We start from the raw sequence: 20,880 nt of genomic DNA, 5'->3' as shown, positions 1-20,880 counted from the left end.
GTGCTTGTAAGGGGTTGGCAATAGCCAACACCTACTTTCGGCATAAGATGATCCACCGGTATACATGGAGAGTAATGAGGAGGATGGATGGTGAACTTGTTGAACGAAAGGCAATGATAGATTACGTGTGTGTGGATGAGCGAATGAGAAGACAAGTGTTGGATGCAAGAGTGTGGAGAGGGTGGTGGAATGGAGTCTCGGACCATCACTTAGTGATGGCCAAGGTAGAGCTGCAAAGAAAGTGGTTGAGGAGAGAAGGGGAAGACAGGAGGAAGCAACTCCTGTGAGAAGAGTGGAGAAATTGCAAGATAGTGAGAAAATGACAGAGTATAAGAGCAGAGTGGAAGAAAGACTGGGAAGGTATGAGCTAGAGCAGATGGAAGGGGTGGAAGACGTATGTAAGATATTCACGGAAGAGATAGGTGCAGCGTGTGAGACGGTTTGTGGAGTGAGGAGGAGATGCAAGGGTGTGCAAGAGACAGCATGGTGGAATGATGAGGTGAAACGAGCTGTGGAACAAAAGAAGAAGGCATATAGTGAATGGTTAGCGAGTAGAGGTAGGGGAGAAGATGAGAGAGAGAAGAGAGAGGTATATGTGAGCAGAAGGGAGGTTAAGAGACTGGTGAAGGAGAGTAAAAAGAAAGTGGATGAGGAGTTTGGGAGGAATCTGAGTGTGAAATGGAGGGAGAGTAAGAAATTGTTTTGGAAGGAGGTAAAGAAAGTAAGGCAGTGTGAAAGGGGAAATAGTAGGGGAGTGAAAGATAGGAATAACAGATTGTTGGTGGAGAAGAGAGAGAAACTGAGGAGATGGAAGGAGCACTTTGAGGATTTGTTGAATGTGGAGAGTGAGAGCAGTGCGAATATAAGTGGTTGGGGAATGGCTGGGAGAAGAAGAGATGAGAGGAGGGAGGAAGAGATCAGTAGGGAGGAAGTAGTGGAAGCAATGAAGAATATTAAGTTGGGAAAGGCCCCAGGAATTGATGGAGTGTGTGGTGAAAAGCTTAGGTATGGGGGTGAGATTGTTGTGGAGTGGATATGGAAGTTGTGTAGATTGGCTTGGGAAGAGGGAAGGATTCCAGAGGACTGGAAATCAGGTATAATTGTTCCTTTATACAAAGGAAAAGGAGAGAGAGAAGTATGTGGTAACCATAGGGGTATTTGCCTACTTAGTGTGACTGATGAAATATATGGTAGAATACTCAATGATAGGGTTAGGCATATGACAGAGGAGCTAGTTGGAGAAGAACAAGGGGGATTTAGGAAGGGAAAAGGGTGTGTAGATCGGATATTTGTTCTAAGATGTTTAGTGGAGAAGTATCTAGAGAAGGGAAGAAAAGTGTATACTGCCTTCATGGACTTGGAGAAAGCTTTTGACAGAATAGATAGGCAAGGTATGTGGAAGGTATTAAGAATATATGGAGTGGAGGGGAAATTGCTGAGTGCTGTGAAGAGTATGTACGAGGGAGCTAGGGTTACGGTGCGAGTGGATGGTGAGCTGAGTGAGTACTTTTATCTCAATGTGGGACTGAAACAGGGTTGTGTGATGTCTCCATGGCTGTTTAATATATACATGGATGGGGTTGTAAAGGAGGTGCAGGGTAGGACAGTGGATGTGGGGGTGGCTCTAATGAATGAGAGTGGGATTTGGAAGCTTCCGGTGTTGCTGTTTGATGATGATACAGTACTTTTGAGTGAAGATGAATGGGAGTTGCAAGGTTTGGTGAATGAAGTTGGGACAGTGTGTAGGAGGAGGAATCTGAAAGATAATGTAAACAAAAGTAAAGTTATGGTGTTTGAGAGGAATGAAGTCACAGAGTGTGCAGTGAGGTTGGATGGTGAGGATATGGAGAATGTGAGTGCATTCAAGTACTTGGGTAGTGTGATGAGTAAGGATGGAACTTTGGGGGATGAAGAGCGTGAAAGGGTACGGCAGGGAAGGAAGGTCGTTGGTACACTGAAAGCAGTGATGAGAAATAGGGAGGTGAGTATGGAAGTTAAGAAGTCACTGCATGATAGTATTGTGATCCCTACCCTGACGTATGGAAGCGAGGCGTGGACCTTGCAAGAGGGGAACAAGTCAAGAGTGAGAGCAGTGGAAATGAGTTACTTGAGAGGAGCATGTGGAGTGACGTGGAGGGCCAGGTTGACAAATGAAGAAGTGAAGGAACGATGTGGGGTGGATGTGGATGTGGTTGAGAAGATTAGGAGAAATACACTGAGGTGGTTTGGACATGTGAAGAAAATGGAGAATGAAAGACTGACTAAGAGGGTGTATGTAGGTGAGGTGGAGGGAGGGAGAGGGAGAGGTAGACCGAGGATGAGGTGGAGGGATGGAGTTGAGAGGTATATGAGGGAGGGAGGGGTGAGTTGGGGGGAGGGTAGTCAAATGGTAGGTGACAGAGCGACTTGGAGGCGTTTTGTCTGCGGCCACCCTTTGCGGGATTAGGGCGTCGGGCTATAGATAGATAGATAGATAGATTAATTCACGAAATGACTAATTTCATAATCTGCCTGTAACATACATATATAGGCTATCTTTATTTATATATATCCATATATCGACCAATAGTTACCTACAGGTCGATAAGACGTCCAGCTATCATCCTGACACATGTATTTCATACAATGTTGTTGATAAATGGCACAAAATTTGAGATAACATGCGGATACTTTCAAAATAGAAGCTAAACAGCCACTCGGTGCATGCTCACTGAGCAGATTGGTGACTTCCAGCACAAGTCACTCCGTGCATACGACGCCGGCTTTCTGAAAATACTTTCGAGGCATGTTTTAAATAACTTCAGTGAAATCGTATCTCCCTGTTGCACGCCTTTCTCATTCTTAAATTTTTCCGAATCTTTATGTAATTAAACAATAGCAGTTCCCTTTGTAAGGTATATATGTTATTGAGCAGTTTTAGTATGTTATCACTGGCTCCTTGTTCTTGCAATGAATTTATAATTGTTATGTGCTCCACTGATTCAAAAGACTTTTCGTAATCAACAAAAACACGGTGGTTTATTTTATTCTGTAGTTTTCTCAGTTAGTTGATTCATTGTGTGTAGATGATTAGTAGTCGAATACTCACTTTGAAATCCTGCCTGTTCACAAGGCTGGTTTTCTTCCAAATTTGTTGTTATTCTGTTCATAAGGACTTTAGTGAAGAGTTTGTAAATGGCTGACAATTAGCTCATGGGTCGATAGTTACTACGATCTTTTTAGTCGTCTTTTTTGTAATGTAAGAGTAACTATTGCATTACACCATGTTTTGGGATTATTTTTTTTTATACATAGAGTAAATAAATTGGCAAACCTGTTTTGTACTTCCACTTCTACACCCAACAGTAAATATGATACTATTCCATCTTCTCCCGGAACCTTCCCTTTTTTATATTTTAAAGAGAACTGTTTACTTTGATGTACTACCTTCTCACACACACCACAAAGCCAGCCAGAAGACAGGGCGTGTGTGCTGGGCAATCCCCAGGCCCTGTTCTTCCCTCTTACTATTTTTAAACAGCCCATACCCCACTGACCGGGCTAATGTATGGCCCGACCTGCATTATAGGTGCAGGAAATCTGTAAACAACAACAACAACAACAACAATTACCGTCTTTGATGCATACAGTTCTTTGTAAGATTCTTCAACTCTCTTCACCATATTATCTCTGTTTTCAATAACTACTGTACTGGATTTTGTCTTTCAGTGATATAATTTGCTGCCTTCCTAGTGCGATTTTACTTCGGGTCTGTTTCAGACTCTTTCCTTTTTTCGTTTCTTTGATCTGATGCATATGTTTCTCTTTCTTTTCTTTTTTTTCTTCTTCTCTTTGTCTCTTGTTAGGCTTACTTAATTCAGCTCGTTCTATTTCATGTCTTTGCTTTTACTTTCTTTTACTACTCTTTTCATGAGCTCGAGTGTCTTTTCCGAATACTTCTTGGTTTTGGTTGTATTAGGTTTCCATATTACCTCTGCTGATTCTCATAGATCTTTTGTTAGTCTGTCATTCAGTAACTAGAGCCTGATGGCCTATCTGTTCTCTTATTCCCAACTGAAAGGCTGCTTTGTTTTTGTTTACATTTATTGGGCATATCTTGTTATTTTAATGATCTTATTATCACTTCTGAAATTGAATCTGGCTTAGTAATTTACCATTATAATAGAGTCACTTCCTATATTTACCTTGTTGAAAACTGTGTCATTTGCATCTGTGTTACTCTAATCTACTATAATGAAGTCAGTTTCATTCTTCGTTTCTCCATTTGGACTCTTCCAGGTGCATTTTCTCTCTGTTCTTTTGTGAAAGAATTGTTCATTATTCTCATGTTATACATTTCATCGAAACTGACCACTATTTCTCCACTATCATTCCTTTCTCGAAATCCAAATTTCCCCAAACATGCTTCTTCATTTTTTGTTTTGCCAAGTTTTGCACTGAAGTCTCCCATGAGTAAAGTTTAAGTGTTTTTTTCTTCTTCCATAATCTGGGAGATGTCGTCATAGAATGTTTCTATTTCTTCACCTGAGCTTTGAAAAGTCAGTGCATATACATGTATTACTTTCAGGGTGTATTTTTTGCACCGTCTAATAACAGTCCATGTTGTTGTGTCAGATACACCGCTGAAATTGACTATGTTGTCTGCAAGATTACTGTAAATTAGAAATCCTACACCTCGTAGTAAAATGGGTGGTTGCTGTTATCGAGCTGAATTACTTTTTCTTCTCTTGCATCACTCAGACTTACAGTACACTATCCCAACTAATGCTTCCCAATTCAGTTATTAAGTGTTCAATTTTGTAATCTTCTGCGAGGCTTCTTACATTGTATGCAAAGTTTTTCAAGGCTTTCAGTTCGTTTAATATCCCAGTGTCTAATTTCCCCGCACAGTGCCTACTCATTATCGGTGGCACACTGCCCGTAAGCACAGGAGGCAGTGCAGTTAGATCTTTAGTAGACCATGATCCAACAGGAATGCCCGTTAAGTTTTTTGCAATAAAATTCATGTTTGGTTGGAAGGTTAGTGGCAAATTACCTCAACTTTTTGTCGCATAGTTTCCGGTGAGATGTAATTTTTTGTGCCACCTTATTCAGTATATTCGATGGAGCCCTTTATATTTATAGGGGGTCCCATGGTCCACGCTGTCCAAGGTGGTACCTCATATAACTACAATGCCTTCCCCTTTCCACCACCTGGGGATGCGCCAGGTACCAGTGGGATCCTGCACCCAGATATATATATATATATATATATATATATATATATATATATATATATATATATATATATATAGATAGATAGATAGATAGATAGATAGATAGATAGATAGATAGATAGATAGATATAGATATAGATATAGATAGATAGATTGATCGATAGATAGAGAGATAGATAAAGATATATACATAGATAAATAGAGAGAGAGAGAGAGAGAGAGAGAGAGAGAGAGAGAGAGAGAGAGAGAGAGGCTGCTTTGTGCATCCAGTCTATATACAGTATGTAAGTTATTCACACACACACACACACACACACACACACACACACACACCATCTAGTCATTGCCAGTTATTCAGACATGGGCTTGTGGTTTGTTTACATCAGGCTTGGAATTAACATCGTGCCTGGCTTAGGATTTATGTTACTGAGAACCATTTAATACTTACAGTCTCTGTAGAGGGAGGCCTGCTCGTGGTGGCACCAACACGGCCGAAATGAAGTTGGTGGATGGTGGGCTAGAAACAAATAATTTTGTGGAATTCCTTTGGCCTGTGAAGGAAGTTTTGTATAATAATTTGGCCGACACCAGTGCAAATGTAAAAATATTGAACACATCACAAATCCGTCTGGAACATCTGAATACAAAACATAATTAATAAACTTTTGTTCAACTTAGAATAAATTCAAGCATATTACTGCAACAGGAAACTTTGAAGGTAAAAAGAAATAAGCTCGAGAACAAACTGTAAAGACCTTGATGCAGGTGTCTCATTTGCCTCATGGTTAGTTCGGCAATGTGCTTATAGCAAGGCAAATCTGATACCCGGTTATACAAACATCTCTAATCTGTCGTCCTAAGCCTCCAAAGGAGGATGGTGGACTGCAGGGAATGGGCAAAATTCCCTGTGATGTACTGGGTTCACTGCTAGATGAGCCTTGTTACTGCTAGATGGTCCACAAAAAGGAAGATGAATCGATGGAATGGGAGGTAAATCAAATAGTGACACTAGTAATATTTTGCTAACAGTGTACACAACAATAAAATAAATACGATTACAGTATATATGAGTGTGTTGTCTCAGGTGATTGGCTGTAATTGTAGGTGTGTACATGGGGAAGGGTGATACCCTGGATAGAGGAAATTATAGAGGCATAAAGCTTTTAGACTAGATATTGAAGGTAATGGAAAATGTTCTAGAAGGTATGACTAGAGAAAAAGTGAATATTGATGAGATGCAGTTTGGGTTTATGCCAGCCAAAGGGACCACTGATGCCATATTCATTGTGGGACAGCTTCAGGAAATATATACAGGAAAGAAAAGGGAACTGTATTTTGTTTTCGTTGATTTGGAGAAGGCCTTTGACAGAGTCCCTAGAGAGGTGGTGAGGTGGGAAATGATAACGCTTGGGTTCGAGGAGTTGCTGATTAGGGTCGTTATGGCCATGTGTGTGGGTGCTCACTCCCAGATGACGGTGAATGGAGATTTAAGTGATGAGTTTTCTGTGAATGCTGGTGTGCATCAGAGGTCAGTCTTCAGCCTCTTATTGTTTATCATAGTACTTGAAGCCCTCTCACGTTACTTCAGAAATGGATTCCCGTGGGAGATGTTGTACTCGTATGCCGATGATTTAGTGTTGGTTGCAGAGACTGAAAGGGAGGCGGAGGAAAGATTTAGGAAGTGAAGAGATGTTATAGGGCACAAAGGCTTAAGAGTAAACGCAGTTAAAACAAAAGTGATGATATCTAGGGCTTGGGGTGACACTGTCAAAGTTGAGAGAGAGTTGCCATGTGCGATTTGTCACAAGAGCGTGGAAAGTAATTCCATCTCGTGCAGTGTTTGTGATAAGTGGGTGCATAAGAGATGTTGTGGTATTTGAGGTAGACTGCGAGATAATGCTAATTTCATGTGCGTGATGTGTCGGGGAGAGCATGTGGATATTGCCAGGCATGAAAAGATTGAACTTGCTGGTGAGTCTCTTGAGTGTGTGGAAGAGTTTTATTATTTGGGAGACATGTTACGTGCTGGAGGCGGGGCAGGACCTGGCTCTGTGGCTAGAGTGAGGAGTGGTTGGAAGAAGTTCAGGGAGCTGTTGCATTTCCTCACATTGAGAGGGCTCTCTCTCCGTGCTAAGGGATATTTGTATGAGGCATGTTTTAGGAGTGTATTGCTGAATGGCAGTAAGACCTGGGCAGTAAAAGAAAAGGATATTCGCAGGCTCAGACGTACACAAAAATAGCAATGATTAGGTGGATGTGCAGTGCTTCCTTGAGTGCAGGGGCTCGGGGGACTAGGTTTACGATGGAAGTGTTGATAGGTAGGATGGGACTGGAATGTATTGGTGTTGTGATGAGGAGAGGTAGATTGCAATGGTTTGGGTATGTGGAGAGGATGGGGGATGATAACTGGGTGCAGAAAGTGAGAAGTGTTAATGCTGGGGGTAGGGCAGTGAGAGGTACACCGAAAAAGACCTGGGACGAGGTCACTGAGTGTGGTCTCAGGGTTAAGGGACTAAATAGGGAAGCGGCCAGAGATTGAGCAGCATGGAAAGCCGCCATTAGGTGACCCAGGCCGAGCATGCAAGCATGTTGGAGCCTTCAAAAACGAAAAAAAAGAAAAAAAAAGGAAACGTACACAGTGCTGCTTCTCTCTACATATCAGATCCCTCAGTATCATCAGTTGGACTGCAAAGGAGAGCCAAGAATGAAAACGGAGCCCACTGTAGACCCACTTCATGTGGCTAATGGATCCAGTTTTAGTTCCCGACAAAAAGGCTTAGAGGCACTGATAATTTTAACCAGAGCTGGGCACCGCAAATGAAAATTCACTTCTACAAACGAAAATCCGCAGACTCAACCATTACCATCAGCAACTGCAAATCTGCAAACTTGTTGAAATTTGCGGTTTCACAAACGCAAACCCAAACACAAACCATTTGTACCCCTTTCTGTACCATGGCATCAGTTTCATTTTATTCTGGATACCTTAATGATTTTATTAAGTTTAGGATGATATTTTTCGTAATCAGTGGTTAAATATAATCTCTAGTTACTCATCCATTACATCTTTATTTACTCTGTTCTGACTAACAATAGGTGACTTTATAAAGTTTGAAAATTGTTTGTAGTATTGAGTGGAATATATAAAATTATATTTATGGTAAAACTAAAATATATATTTTAATATTATTATACTAGACTGTTATTACTACAAAACAAAGGTAAATCAATCATCATTGTTGATAAAAGAATTAAGTTATTACACTTCACAACTCACATGACAAGTTGACACACCAATCTACCTCTATTCCGCGGCTCTAACCTCCTCAGTCCTCGCTGCTCAGTCACAGTCACACTCTCTAACAACTGAGACAACTCCGTCTTGAGCAAGTCCATGTTGCCCTTCATAAAAAGGAACTGCTCAAAGTTCTCAGTGGTTAGGCTGGTTTGCGGGCAGATTTGCGTAAGCAGAACGCAAAACAGCAAATTTGCATAAAATTTGTTGCAAACGCAAATGCACAAACAAAATCACACTTCCGCAATTGCGGAATTTTCAGTTTGCGGAATTGATTGCGGAAGTCCTCAGCTCTGATTTTAACCTAACCTAATCTAAATTTTACCACAAATAAGAGGAACTTGAACCTAAAAATCAAACCTGACAACCAGCCCTGACCGAATCTAACCCAGATATCTCCTCACCATAATCAATGTAAAACAGTAGCCTGTCCCAACCTCGCTTATTCTAATTCAGCAGTTTAAGTGAAATTATCATATCGAACATGTTGAATTCTAGTACAAAACTAGGACTTGGATATTATTGTCAACATGAATGACTCTCGTCCCGTCGATAGGCATTAATCTAAAGGTTATTCTAACCTAACCTAACTCGACCTAACCTAACCTGTCAACAAGGAGTAGACTGTAGCACCAGTCCAGCAGGGCAGTCCTCCAAAGGTGGTTGGAAAGCTGATGAAAGGGTGAGTTGGATCTCCCATTTCACCATCCCTCGGGACTAGCTTCTGACATCCCTTTTGATAAAGCCTTTTCAGTGTTTCTGTAACACAGAGAGTAGGCCATGATACTCTCCAATACAAATTCCTCTAACTGTCATCACCAAACAACACTCACATTACACACCACACTTCCTTCCCAAAATATTGTGAAAATGGCATCTCAACACCCAGCTCGGAGTGCACAAGAGAGGGGGAACCATAAAAACCTTTCCGCCCCTCTCCTGGTGACGACCAAGCGAGATGCTTGGAACCACTGTCTGACTCGTTCCTCTTCATTTCTGCAGTATTCTTGGTCTTTCCTCTAATTTTCTCTCTGTTCAACACCACCTCTTTTCCTCTGAACCTTCCCTTCCCTTCGTCACAGAGACAGAAATGTCTAAGGCAACTAATAGCAAACCCTTCTCTGTATCCTTCTACTTTCTCTATACTCATTTCAAAGCCAAAAGTGGCTGTTGTGTATATGTACTGAACAATATATCTTACTCTCGTGTTCATGAACTTGAATTGTCTGAATTTTCTAACTTATGGTTTCGGCTGTCCTGGCATTCTCTAACTAAATATATCTGTGCTGTTTGCTCATCCCCCAATTCCATTAAGAAAAATTCTGTGACTGTCTTACTTCAAAGATGGAACACATGGTATCATTTTCTCCTTTCTCTGAAATTTTCATTCAGTATGATTTCAATGTTCACCACCACCTTTCGCTTTCCTCCCCTCTCACTGATGCACCTGGTGAACAAGGGTACCGGTACATCTTTTCTCTCCTTTACGACTTGGAGCAGCTTGTACAGCACCTTACCCATAACCCTGACCTCCTTCGAGAGAGCTCCAACATACTTGATTTGTTCCTTACAACTAATCCTTCTTGTTATGCTGTTGATCTTCTCTCTTCATTGGGCTCCTCTTAAGACAACCTTATCCCCTTAACCCGTCCTATTGCTCCAGTGAGGCATGTGGACCCTACCAATAAAAGGAGGGTGTTGCACTTTGGAGCTACTCACTGGGAGACCCTCAAGCAGTATTTCTTTGATTTTCCCAGGAATGTTTATCGCTCCCATGGCCAAGAGCCATCTGGATTTGCCTTCCGCATTATGGAAGTTATTCCCTCGGGCATGGAAGCATACATTCCTTTCTCATATTCTGTGAATAATGCAAGAAAATAAAATTGATATAATCATGCTTGTTCCAATGCTCTCCACGAGAAAGGAGAGGTCCTAAAAAAGGAATTGGAGACAACCCACCCCTGAATCTCATCTCTTTTATGTTACTGTCCGGAATCAACCTAGGTCTGTTCGTAGTTCAGCTAAAAATTATTTCTCTCACACTAAATGCTCTGAACTCTCTGACTCAGATTCCTCCAGCTCCTTCTAGCACCTCGCCAAAACCCTTCTAACAACTTTACTTCATCATCCTTCCTTCCTCTTTTCCACTCTGGTGGCTCTGCAGCTATTATTTTCTACTGGTAAAGCAGAACCCCTCATTCAGACTTTCTCCTCCAATTCCACCTCAGACAATTCTGTTGCTGTTCCCCCATCGCTTCGTCCCTCGGACTTCCTCATTGCTAACATTTTTGTTTTTTTTCAATTGGTGTGCTGTATGCAATTACTGGCTTCAGTACTAAGAAAGCTTATGGGCTTGATGAGGTCCCTTCTGTTGCCCTTAAGAACTGTGCTTTTGTGCTTACACCCTGCCTAGGTAAACTCTTTTTCCTTTTTCTGTCAACTTCTACCTTTCCTATTTCCTGGAAGTTTCTTATCATTCAGCCTGTCCCAAAGAAGGGTGACCATTCCCAGCCCTCTAAATATCGCCTAACTTCTTTTCCATCGTGTATGTCATAAGTTTTTTAATCTACCTTTAACATAAGTATTTTTAAGCCTTTTTCCTATCACAACTACTTTTCCGACCGTCAGTATTGGTTCTGTCAAGGAAGCTCCACCGGCGATCTTCTCACCTACCCATCGGACTCCTGGTCATCCTCCTTTTGGGATGTTGGCAAAAGATTTACCATTGCACTAGATACCTCAAATCCTCTCTATCGAGTTTGGTACAAACCTTTAATTTCTAAATTGCCCTCATACGGTCTCTAGCCTTCTATCTGTGCCTTTATATCAAACTTCCTTTCTGGTCGTTCTATTGCTTCTGTTGTACAAGGCCATCACTCTTCTAGAGCTATCATAGTGGTGTTCCTCAGGATTGTATCATATCACCAACTTAGTTCCTTCTCTTCTTCTAGGACTTTGTAAGCTGTACATCAAACCCTATCCACTGATATGCTGATGACTCCACTCTTCAGCTTTCCGTTCGCCTCCCATAGAGTCCATCTCAACAGTTAATTCAACAAACAAAGGGTGATGCTATGGTAAACCTAATGCCTGACTTGGCCCATTGCTCTGATTGAGGTAAAAGTAACCGTGTTGTTTTCAGTGCATTAAAAACTCATTTCTTACATCTTTCGACCCATCTGAATCTACCACAGGAATATCCTTTAATTCTTAATAATACCCAACTCAATACTTCGTCATCTCTGAACATATCTGAGGTTTCATTTTCTAGGGATATACCTTCGAAAGCTGATATTACTTCTCTTGTAAATCTGCTTCCAAGAGATTAGGTGTGTAAAGCCAACTCTGTACAGTTGAATTTTTCCTCGGGTTTTGTTCTCCTCTGTATATAGTACGACTCTCATGTGTGGGGAAACTCCCCAGATATAGCTCTTCTCAACAAGGTGGAGTCAAAGGCTCTTCATCTCAATAATTCTCCTTCACTTACAGGCTCCCCTCAACCTCTTTCTCTGCGCTGCACTGTTGTATCTTTATCTCTTTTCTATCGCTTCTCCAATGGTCACTGCTCCTTTGAACTGGCTGCTCGCATCCTTCCACTACAACGGTATGTGCTTTGCACCCGTCTAGAAGGACACTCTCATCCATTTCCTGTCCATCTCTCTAATGCAGGAGTTAACCGTTTCTCCCAGTCCTTCATGTATGCAATAAGTCAACTCTTTAATTTTCTTCTGTTTTATTTTCTAATGCCTATAATTTCCATTTTTTAAACGCAATGTGTCCTGTTATCTCAAAATGAACGAATCTTCAATTTATATTTCTATAAGGTTGTATCTTTCTTTTTTCTTGGAGAGAATTTGTGGGCTTCTAGGCTATGCTTCATTCTTCCTTGCATTACAAAAAACGGCATTAAACTGAGCCGTTGTTTAACCTAAACCAGTCTATCTAACTAACCCTAACTAACCTAACCTAACAATATAATCTAACCTAACTAACCTAATCTATCATAACTATCTCTAACACAACATAACAGAACCAAACCTAAACCCAACTTAACCTGATCTATAACCTAACCACATTAACCTGACGAATGTAACTTTACAAACCAAACATAACCTGATTAACTTAACCTAAACAAACTTAACCTAACCTAACCTGACCACACTAACCTAACTTAATCTAACTTGTCTATCTAAACTTAACCTAACTCTTCTACAGATTGAAAAGTTGCTGTTTAATAGTCCATCATGTACGCACTGCTGACTCCGGTGATGATGATGATGATGATGATGATGGCAGCCTCTGAATCAACGGGAGAGACGGGAATCATGGGCTGTCGTATTAAGAGTCCATTCCGATATAATCTCAGGGAACTATTTGATTGGCAGTTAGGTGAGTATGAACTATGTGTTTCATTGTTCTAATGCTGTGGAGAGAGTAAATGGCGTAAAAGCTGCAAGTGTTGATGTGATATATGCTGGTATTCTTGTCGTATGAACAAGCTCCGTTTTCTTCGCGATTTATTTTTTGTATATGTTTTTTTAATATCCTTTCATACGTTACTTGTGCAGATTATGGCAATAATGAAAAAAAAAACATATATGTAACAAGAAGAGAGGCAGTCATGTGTAATAAGCAAAATAAATCATTTAGGAAAAGGTGTTATTGTAGTGAGCTTTCTCAACTTTCGGGAATACGATTCTAAGTGTTGCTGGGAGGGTGCCCTAAATATTTCTTAGGGAATATTCTAGAAATTAATGTCAGTGAAATTAAAGCAGTGGAGTGTGAGATGCCTTAGTTAGCTCCTGTACAAAAAAAAAAAAAAAAAGTGTTTCGACGTCATTCGCTTAGAATGGATGTAAAGAGAAGGCTGTATGAGGGTGTTGTGGTACTGACTGGGTTATATGGGGCTGAAACGTGGACTATGGGTGTAGCAGAGAGGAAAAGTTTGAATGTAATCGAGATGAGGTGTCTGAGGAGTATGTGTGGCCTGAATGAGAAATGAGAAATTGAGAAGGAGAATTGGAGTTGTGTGGGAGATGGCTGATCGAGTTGAGCAGAGGGTGTTGCGATGGTTTGGGCATATGGAGAGAATGGATGATGAGCGACTGGTGAAAAAGATAACTGGATCGGATGTGAGAGGTGTAAGGCTGAGAGGAAGACCAGGAATAGGATGGATGGACAATGTGAAGAGAGCGTTGGATGCAAGAGGGATGTCTGTTAAGCAAGGAAGATTGGAGAGAAACTGAACGAAGAAATGATGACGCAGCCCTGAGGGAATATTTTCCCTCATTTGGTCTGATCAGCTGATCAGATCAGGTGCGGGTAAGGGAATGGGTCCATTATGATGTGGCAGGGGTAAACCAGCTCTACCGTCGGGCCCAGCTGCCTATGTCGCTGATTGCACCGCGCAGTTGACTCTCGTGCTGTGTAGTGCGATGAGGATCTGTTCTTTCTCTCCTTGGGGCTACGATACGAATGAATGTGTGTGTGTGTGTGTGTGTGGTTGAGTAAATTGGGATTGTGTCGTCCTGTCTCGGCATATATAGATAGATAGACAAAAATAAAGGTGAAAGAAGTGAGTGTAAATAAAAATGTAGTATAATTAGTGTCGTGAGTGTATTTAGGAATCTTATATGGAAGAATAGTTAGAGAAAAGGTGGGGAATATATCAGAATGTCTTGGTTAGTGATGAACTGTGTGTTTTCAAGACACGTATTCTTGGCAGTTAAGGAATATCCCTAATACCTCTTCCATAGTGCTTTATTTCCATGCAAAGTCTTACTGCTGCCTTTTATGTTGTATTTATCTTTTAAACACAAACATGGAAGCCAAAATAACGCAATTGCTTATTAATGTGATGTATGAAAAAAAAAAAAAAAATGGAAAGGGAAAGGTACTATGGATCTTCCTTAACTAACGTTAATACAGGCTCAAGTGTGGTAGGAGATGTGTGGATCAAATATTTACAGTAAGAAAAAGGAGAATGCAGGTGTGGATCTAGAAATGTGTATGGCAAGGTCAATAGGGAAGGATTATGTAACGCTTTGCGGATGTATGGTGTCGATGGAGAGCTGCTGAATGTTACATTTATTTATTTATTTATTTATTCTTTTTTTTAATGATGGAAGTGTATTGTGGAATTCAAAGGATGTGCTTAAATATCAACAGTGGAGTGAGGCAACGGTGTATGATGTCGCATCGCCTGTGTTATAACTATACAGGCATATACTCGTGTTCGCATTATATGTATACACACACACACACACACACACACACACACACACACACACACACACACACACACACACACACACACACACACACACACACACACACACACACACACACACACACACACACACACACACACACACACACACACACACACACACACACACACACACATATATATATATATATATATATATATATATATATATATATATATATATATATATATATATGCAAGAAAAAGGAATCAAAGACCAGGATCCCTCCAACCGTTCCTTCCAAGAAAAATACAAAAACAATACAAAAGAGAGCCAAATTCAAGATTCGGTCATTTCGAGATGCCTGGACAGACTGCATTTGAAAGACAGGAAATCATAGGAAGTAGGAAATACAGAGGGAAACAGTTCCAGAGTTGATCTGTTGCATAAATGAAGGACTGGGAGTAACGGTTAACTCTTGCATTAGAGAGTTGGACAGAAAAGGGATGAGAGTTTGTTGCTAGAAGGGTGCTACGCACCCGTTGTAGAGGTGGAGGGATGCAAGCAGACAGTTCAGAGGAGCAGTGACCATTGAAGTAGCAATAGAAAAGAGATAAAGATGCAACAGTGCGGCGACGGGACAGAGGTTGAAGGGAGGCAGTAAAAGGAGGAGAGTTAATCAGACGAAAAGCCTTTGACTCCACCCTATTAAGAAGAGCTGTGTATGGGGAGCATCCCCACACATAAGAGTTGTACCCTACGCAGGGGTGAATAAAACCCGTGTATAAAGTCAACAACTGTGCAGGGCTAAAAAGGTATGGAGTCGGCTTAGCAGACGCAGTCTCTTGGAAGCAGATTTTACAGGAGATGCAATATGATCCTTCCAAGATAATTCCTGTGCGAATGAAACCCAAGAATGTTCAAGGATATTACAGGATTGAGCTGGATATTATTAAACATTAGTGGGTACTCTTGTGGAAGCCTGTGTCGGGGTGATAGGTGTAAAAAGTGAATTTTTGATGGATTATAAACTATCTATCTATCTATCTATATACCTAGGCTGCTTCCCCCAAGAAAAGGGAGGTAGCCGAGACAGGACGACTCACTCTCCATTTACTCATCCATTCAAACACATTCATTCGCATCTTAGCCCCAAAGGGGAGAACGGACAGATCCTCACCGCATCACACCGCACAAGGGTCAACTGCGCAATGCAATCAGTGACATCCGCAGCAGGGCCCGACAGCAGAACTGGTTTACCCCTGCCACATCATAACAGACCCATCCCCTTACCCGCACCTGACCTGACTAGCTGATCAGACCAATGCGGGAGAATATCCCCTCAGGGCTGCGTCATCACTTATTCATTCACAATTTCTCTCCATTTATTTCTGTCACGCACAGCCACTCTTCCTTGCTCAACAGACATCCCTCTCGCATCCAGTGCTCTCTTCACACTGTCCATCCATCTTATTCGTGGTCTCCCTCTCAGCCTTACACCTCTCACATCAGATCTAGTTATCTTTTTCACCAATCGTTCATTATCCATTCTCTCCATATGCCCAAACCATTGCAACACCCTCTGCTCAACTCTACCAGCCATCTCCCAAACAACTCCAGTTCTCCTTCGCACTTCATCATTTCGCACTCGATCCATACGCGTCACTCCACACATACTCCTCAGACATCTCATCTCCATTACATTCAAACTTTTCCTCTCTGCTACACCCACATTCCATGTTTCAGCCCCATATAATGCAGTCGGTACCACAACACCCTCATACAGCCTTCTCTTTACATCCATTCTAAGCGAACGACATTTAAACACTTTTTTCATTCCTCCCAGCACCTTTCCTACTTCATTTATTCTAAACTTCACTTCTGCATCTATTCTTCCATCCACAGCAACATGTGACCCTAGATATTTAAAACAATCTACCTCCTCAAGCAACTCACCATTCAAAACTATATTCATCCCCCTACCATTTATCAACCTCGTACACTTCATCACTTTACTCTTATTCTCATTTACTTTCAATTTCCTCCTTTCACACACCCTTCCAAACTCCTCTACCAACTGTCTCAATCTCTCCTCTGAATCAGTCACCAGTGCAGTATCATCTGCAAACAGCAGCTGCTTCAGATTCCACTCTCCTCCATCAACATTTACCAGACTCAGACCACCTAAAACTCTTGCATTCACCTCCCTTACAACACCATCCATGTAAATATTAAACAACCAAGGCGACATCACACATCCCTGTCGCAGCCCCACTCTCACGGGAAACCAATCACTCACAGCATTTCCCACTCTTACACACGCTCTACTATTTACATAAAAACTTTTCACCCCTTTTAGTAACCTACCATCAAGTCCATACAATCTTAAAACAGTCCACAAAGCCTCCCTATCAATTCTATCATACGCTTTCTCTAAATCCATAAATGCCCAAAACACATCCTTGCCTTTTGCTAAATACTTTTCACACACTTGTCTCACAGCAAACACCTGATCAACGCATCCCCTCGCTCTCCTAAAGCCACACTGCTCATCACTAATCACTCCCTCTGCACCCTCTCTAACTCTCATAATTAACACTCTACCATACACTTTACCTACAACACTCAACAGACTTATACCCCTAAAACTTGTACATTCATACTTATCACCCTTGCCTTTATACAACGGGACCACACAAGCACTTGCCCAGTCAATTGGCACCATACCTTTCTCAAAGCACACATTCAACAATCTTACTAACCAGTCAACAATAGTCACTCCACCACCCTTCATGCATTCCACAGCACACCCATCCATACCTGCAGCTTTCCCTGTTTTCATATCCTTTACTGCCTTCTCCACTTCTTCCTTCGTGATGCCTGGACAGACTGCATTTGAAAGACAGGAAATCATAGGAAGTAGGAAATACAGAGGGAAACAGTTCCAGAGTTGATCTGTTGCATAAATGAAGGACTGGGAGTAACGGTTAACTCTTGCATTAGAGAGTTGGACAGAAAAGGGATGAGAGTTTGTTGCTAGAAGGGTGCTACGCACCCGTTGTAGAGGTGGAGGGATGCAAGCAGACAGTTCAGAGGAGCAGTGACCATTGAAGTAGCAATAGAAAAGAGATAAAGATGCAACAGTGCGGCGACGGGACAGAGGTTGAAGGGAGGCAGTAAAAGGAGGAGAGTTAATCAGACGAAAAGCCTTTGACTCCACCCTACTAAGAAGAGCTGTGTATGGGGAGCATCCCCACACATAAGAGTTGTACCCTACGCAGGGGTGAATAAAACCCGTGTATAAAGTCAACAACTGTGCAGGGCTAAAAAGGTATGGAGTCGGCTTAGCAGACGCAGTCTCTTGGAAGCAGATTTTACAGGAGATGCAATATGATCCTTCCAAGATAATTCCTGTGCGAATGAAACCCAAGAATTTTCAAGGATATTACAGGATTGAGCTGGATATTATTAAACATTAGTGGTTACTCTTGTCGAAGCCTGTGTCGGGGTGATAGGTGTAAAAATTGAGTTTTTGATGCATTATAAACTATCTATCTATCTATCTATATACCTAGGCTGCTTCCCCCAAGGAAAGGGAGGTAGCCGAGACAGGACGACTCACTCTCCATTACTCATCCATTCAAACACATTCATTCGCATCTTAGCCCCAAAGGGGAGAACGGACAGATCCTCACCGCATCACACCGCACAAGGGTCAACTGCGCAATGCAATCAGTGACATCCGCAGCAGGGCCCGACAGCAGAACTGGTTTACCCCTGCCACATCATAACAGACCCATCCCCTTACCCGCACCTGACCTGACTAGCTGATCAGACCAATGCGGGAGAATATCCCCTCAGGGCTGCGTCATCACTTATTCATTCACAATTTCTCTCCATTTATTTCTGTCACGCACAGCCACTCTTCCTTGCTCAACAGACATCCCTCTCGCATCCAGTGCTCTCTTCACACTGTCCATCCATCCTATTCGTGGTCTCCCTCTCAGCCTTACACCTCTCACATCAGATCTAGTTATCTTTTTCACCAATTGTTCATTATCCATTCTCTCCATATGCCCAAACCATTGCAACACCCTCTGCTCAACTCTACCAGCCATCTCCCGAACAACTCCAGTTCTCCTTCGCACTTCATCATTTCGCACTCGATCCATACGCGTCACTCCACACATACTCCTCAGACATCTCATCTCCATTACATTCAAACTTTTCCTCTCTGCCACACCCACATTCTATGTTTCAGCCCCATATAATGCAGTCGGTACCACAACACCCTCATACAGCCTTCTCTTTACATCCATTCTAAGCGAACGACATTTAAACACTTTTTTCATTCCTCCCAGCACCTTTCCTACTTCATTTATTCTAAACTTCACTTCTGCATCTATTCTTCCATCCACAGCAACATGTGACCCTAGATATTTAAAATAATCTACCTCCTCAAGCAACTCACCATTCAAAACTATATTCATCCCCCTACCATTTATCAACCTCGTACACTTCATCACTTTACTCTTATTCTCATTTACTTTCAATTTCCTCCTTTCACACACCCTTCCAAACTCCTCTACCAACTGTCTCAATCTCTCCTCTGAATCAGTCACCAGTGCAGTATCATCTGCAAACAGCAGCTGCTTCAGATTCCACTCTCCTCCATCAACATTTACCAGACTCAGACCACCTAAAACTCTTGCATTCACCTCCCTTACAACACCATCCATGTAAATATTAAACAACCAAGGCGACATCACACATCCCTGTCGCAGCCCCACTCTCACGGGAAACCAATCACTCACAGCATTTCCCACTCTTACACACGCTCTACTATTTACATAAAATCTTTTCACCCCTTTTAGTAACCTACCATCAAGTCCATACAATCTTAAAACAGTCCACAAAGCCTCCCTATCAATTCTATCATACGCTTTCTCTAAATCCATAAATGCCCAAAACACATCCTTGCCTTTCGCTAAATACTTTTCACACACTTGTCTCACAGCAAACACCTGATCAACGCATCCCCTCCCTCTCCTAAAGCCACACTGCTCATCACTAATCACTCCCTCTGTACCCTCTCTAACTCTCATAATTAACACTCTACCATACACTTTACCTACAACACTCAACAGACTTATACCCCTAAAACTTGTACATTCATACTTATCACCCTTGCCTTTATACAACGGGACCACACAAGCACTTGCCCAGTCAATTGGCACCATACCTTTCTCAAAGCACACATTCAACAATCTTACTAACCAGTCAACAATAGTCACTCCACCACCCTTCAGGCATTCCACAGCACACCCATCCATACCTGCAGCTTTCCCTGTTTTCATATCCTTTACTGCCTTCTCCACTTCTTCCTTCGTGATCAAAGAATAATTCAACTCTCCCAACACATTTATTCCTTGCACCCTTCCATCCGCCATAATCTCAGCCACCCTTTCCTCCTCTACATTTAACAATCTTTCAAAATACTCTGCCCATCTCTTCCTTACTGCATCCATCTCAATTAACATCCTTCCATCCTCTGCTTTTACTCGTTCTTCCTTCCCAGACTCTCCCTTTCGCACCCTTTTCACCTCCTTCCAAAACATTTTCTTATTCTGTTGAAAATTCTCTGTCAGCCGCCTACCCCACCTCTCATCTGCTGCCACTTTAGCATCACGCACAGCCCTTCTCGCTCTATTCCTCTTTTCCTTATACCTTTCATATGACATCTCATCCTTCCTCTGCAGCCACACTTCATATGCCCGTCTCTTCTCAGCCACAGCCATACTTACTTCCTCGCACCACCATTCACTTCCTTTTCTTACACCACCACCCACACGTCTCACACCACACACCTCTTCTGCATGCCCCACCACAGCACTCTTAAACAACTGCCATTCCTCCTCCACGCTGCCATTTTCCCGATCTTTCACTGCGTTCCACTTATCTTTCAATTTCTCCTGATACTCTATCTTTTTCTCTCTTTTATCCAACTCACTCACTTTCAAAACCTCCCTGCCACACCTAACCCTCCTAGCTCTCACCCATCTCTTACCTACTCTCAACTTTCCCTCCACCAGGTAGTGGTCAGACATACCTCCACCCTCCCCTCTCAGAACTCACACATCCAGTAATCCTTTTATCCCAG

General features: G+C 42.0%; 1 long non-coding RNA gene across 1 annotated transcript in view; it reads left to right on the top strand.

Annotated features, from left to right (window-relative positions):
- LOC145391413 (uncharacterized) overlaps window positions 1-20,880 on the top strand; it is a 115,356-nt gene that overhangs the window by 92,875 nt on the left and 1,601 nt on the right. Inside the window, exon 2 of the long non-coding RNA XR_013895843.1 lies at window positions 12,727-12,900. This is a non-coding gene — a long non-coding RNA (uncharacterized LOC145391413). The remainder of the gene's footprint in view (window positions 1-12,726; window positions 12,901-20,880) is intronic.

The sequence above is a fragment of the Coenobita brevimanus genome, chromosome 18 (assembly GCF_032717465.1).
Source record: "Coenobita brevimanus isolate Jiangsu-jjx chromosome 18, ASM3271746v2, whole genome shotgun sequence".
NCBI classification, from domain to species: domain Eukaryota; kingdom Metazoa; phylum Arthropoda; class Malacostraca; order Decapoda; family Coenobitidae; genus Coenobita; species Coenobita brevimanus.
This window is presented reverse-complemented; position numbering and strand designations above follow the sequence as displayed.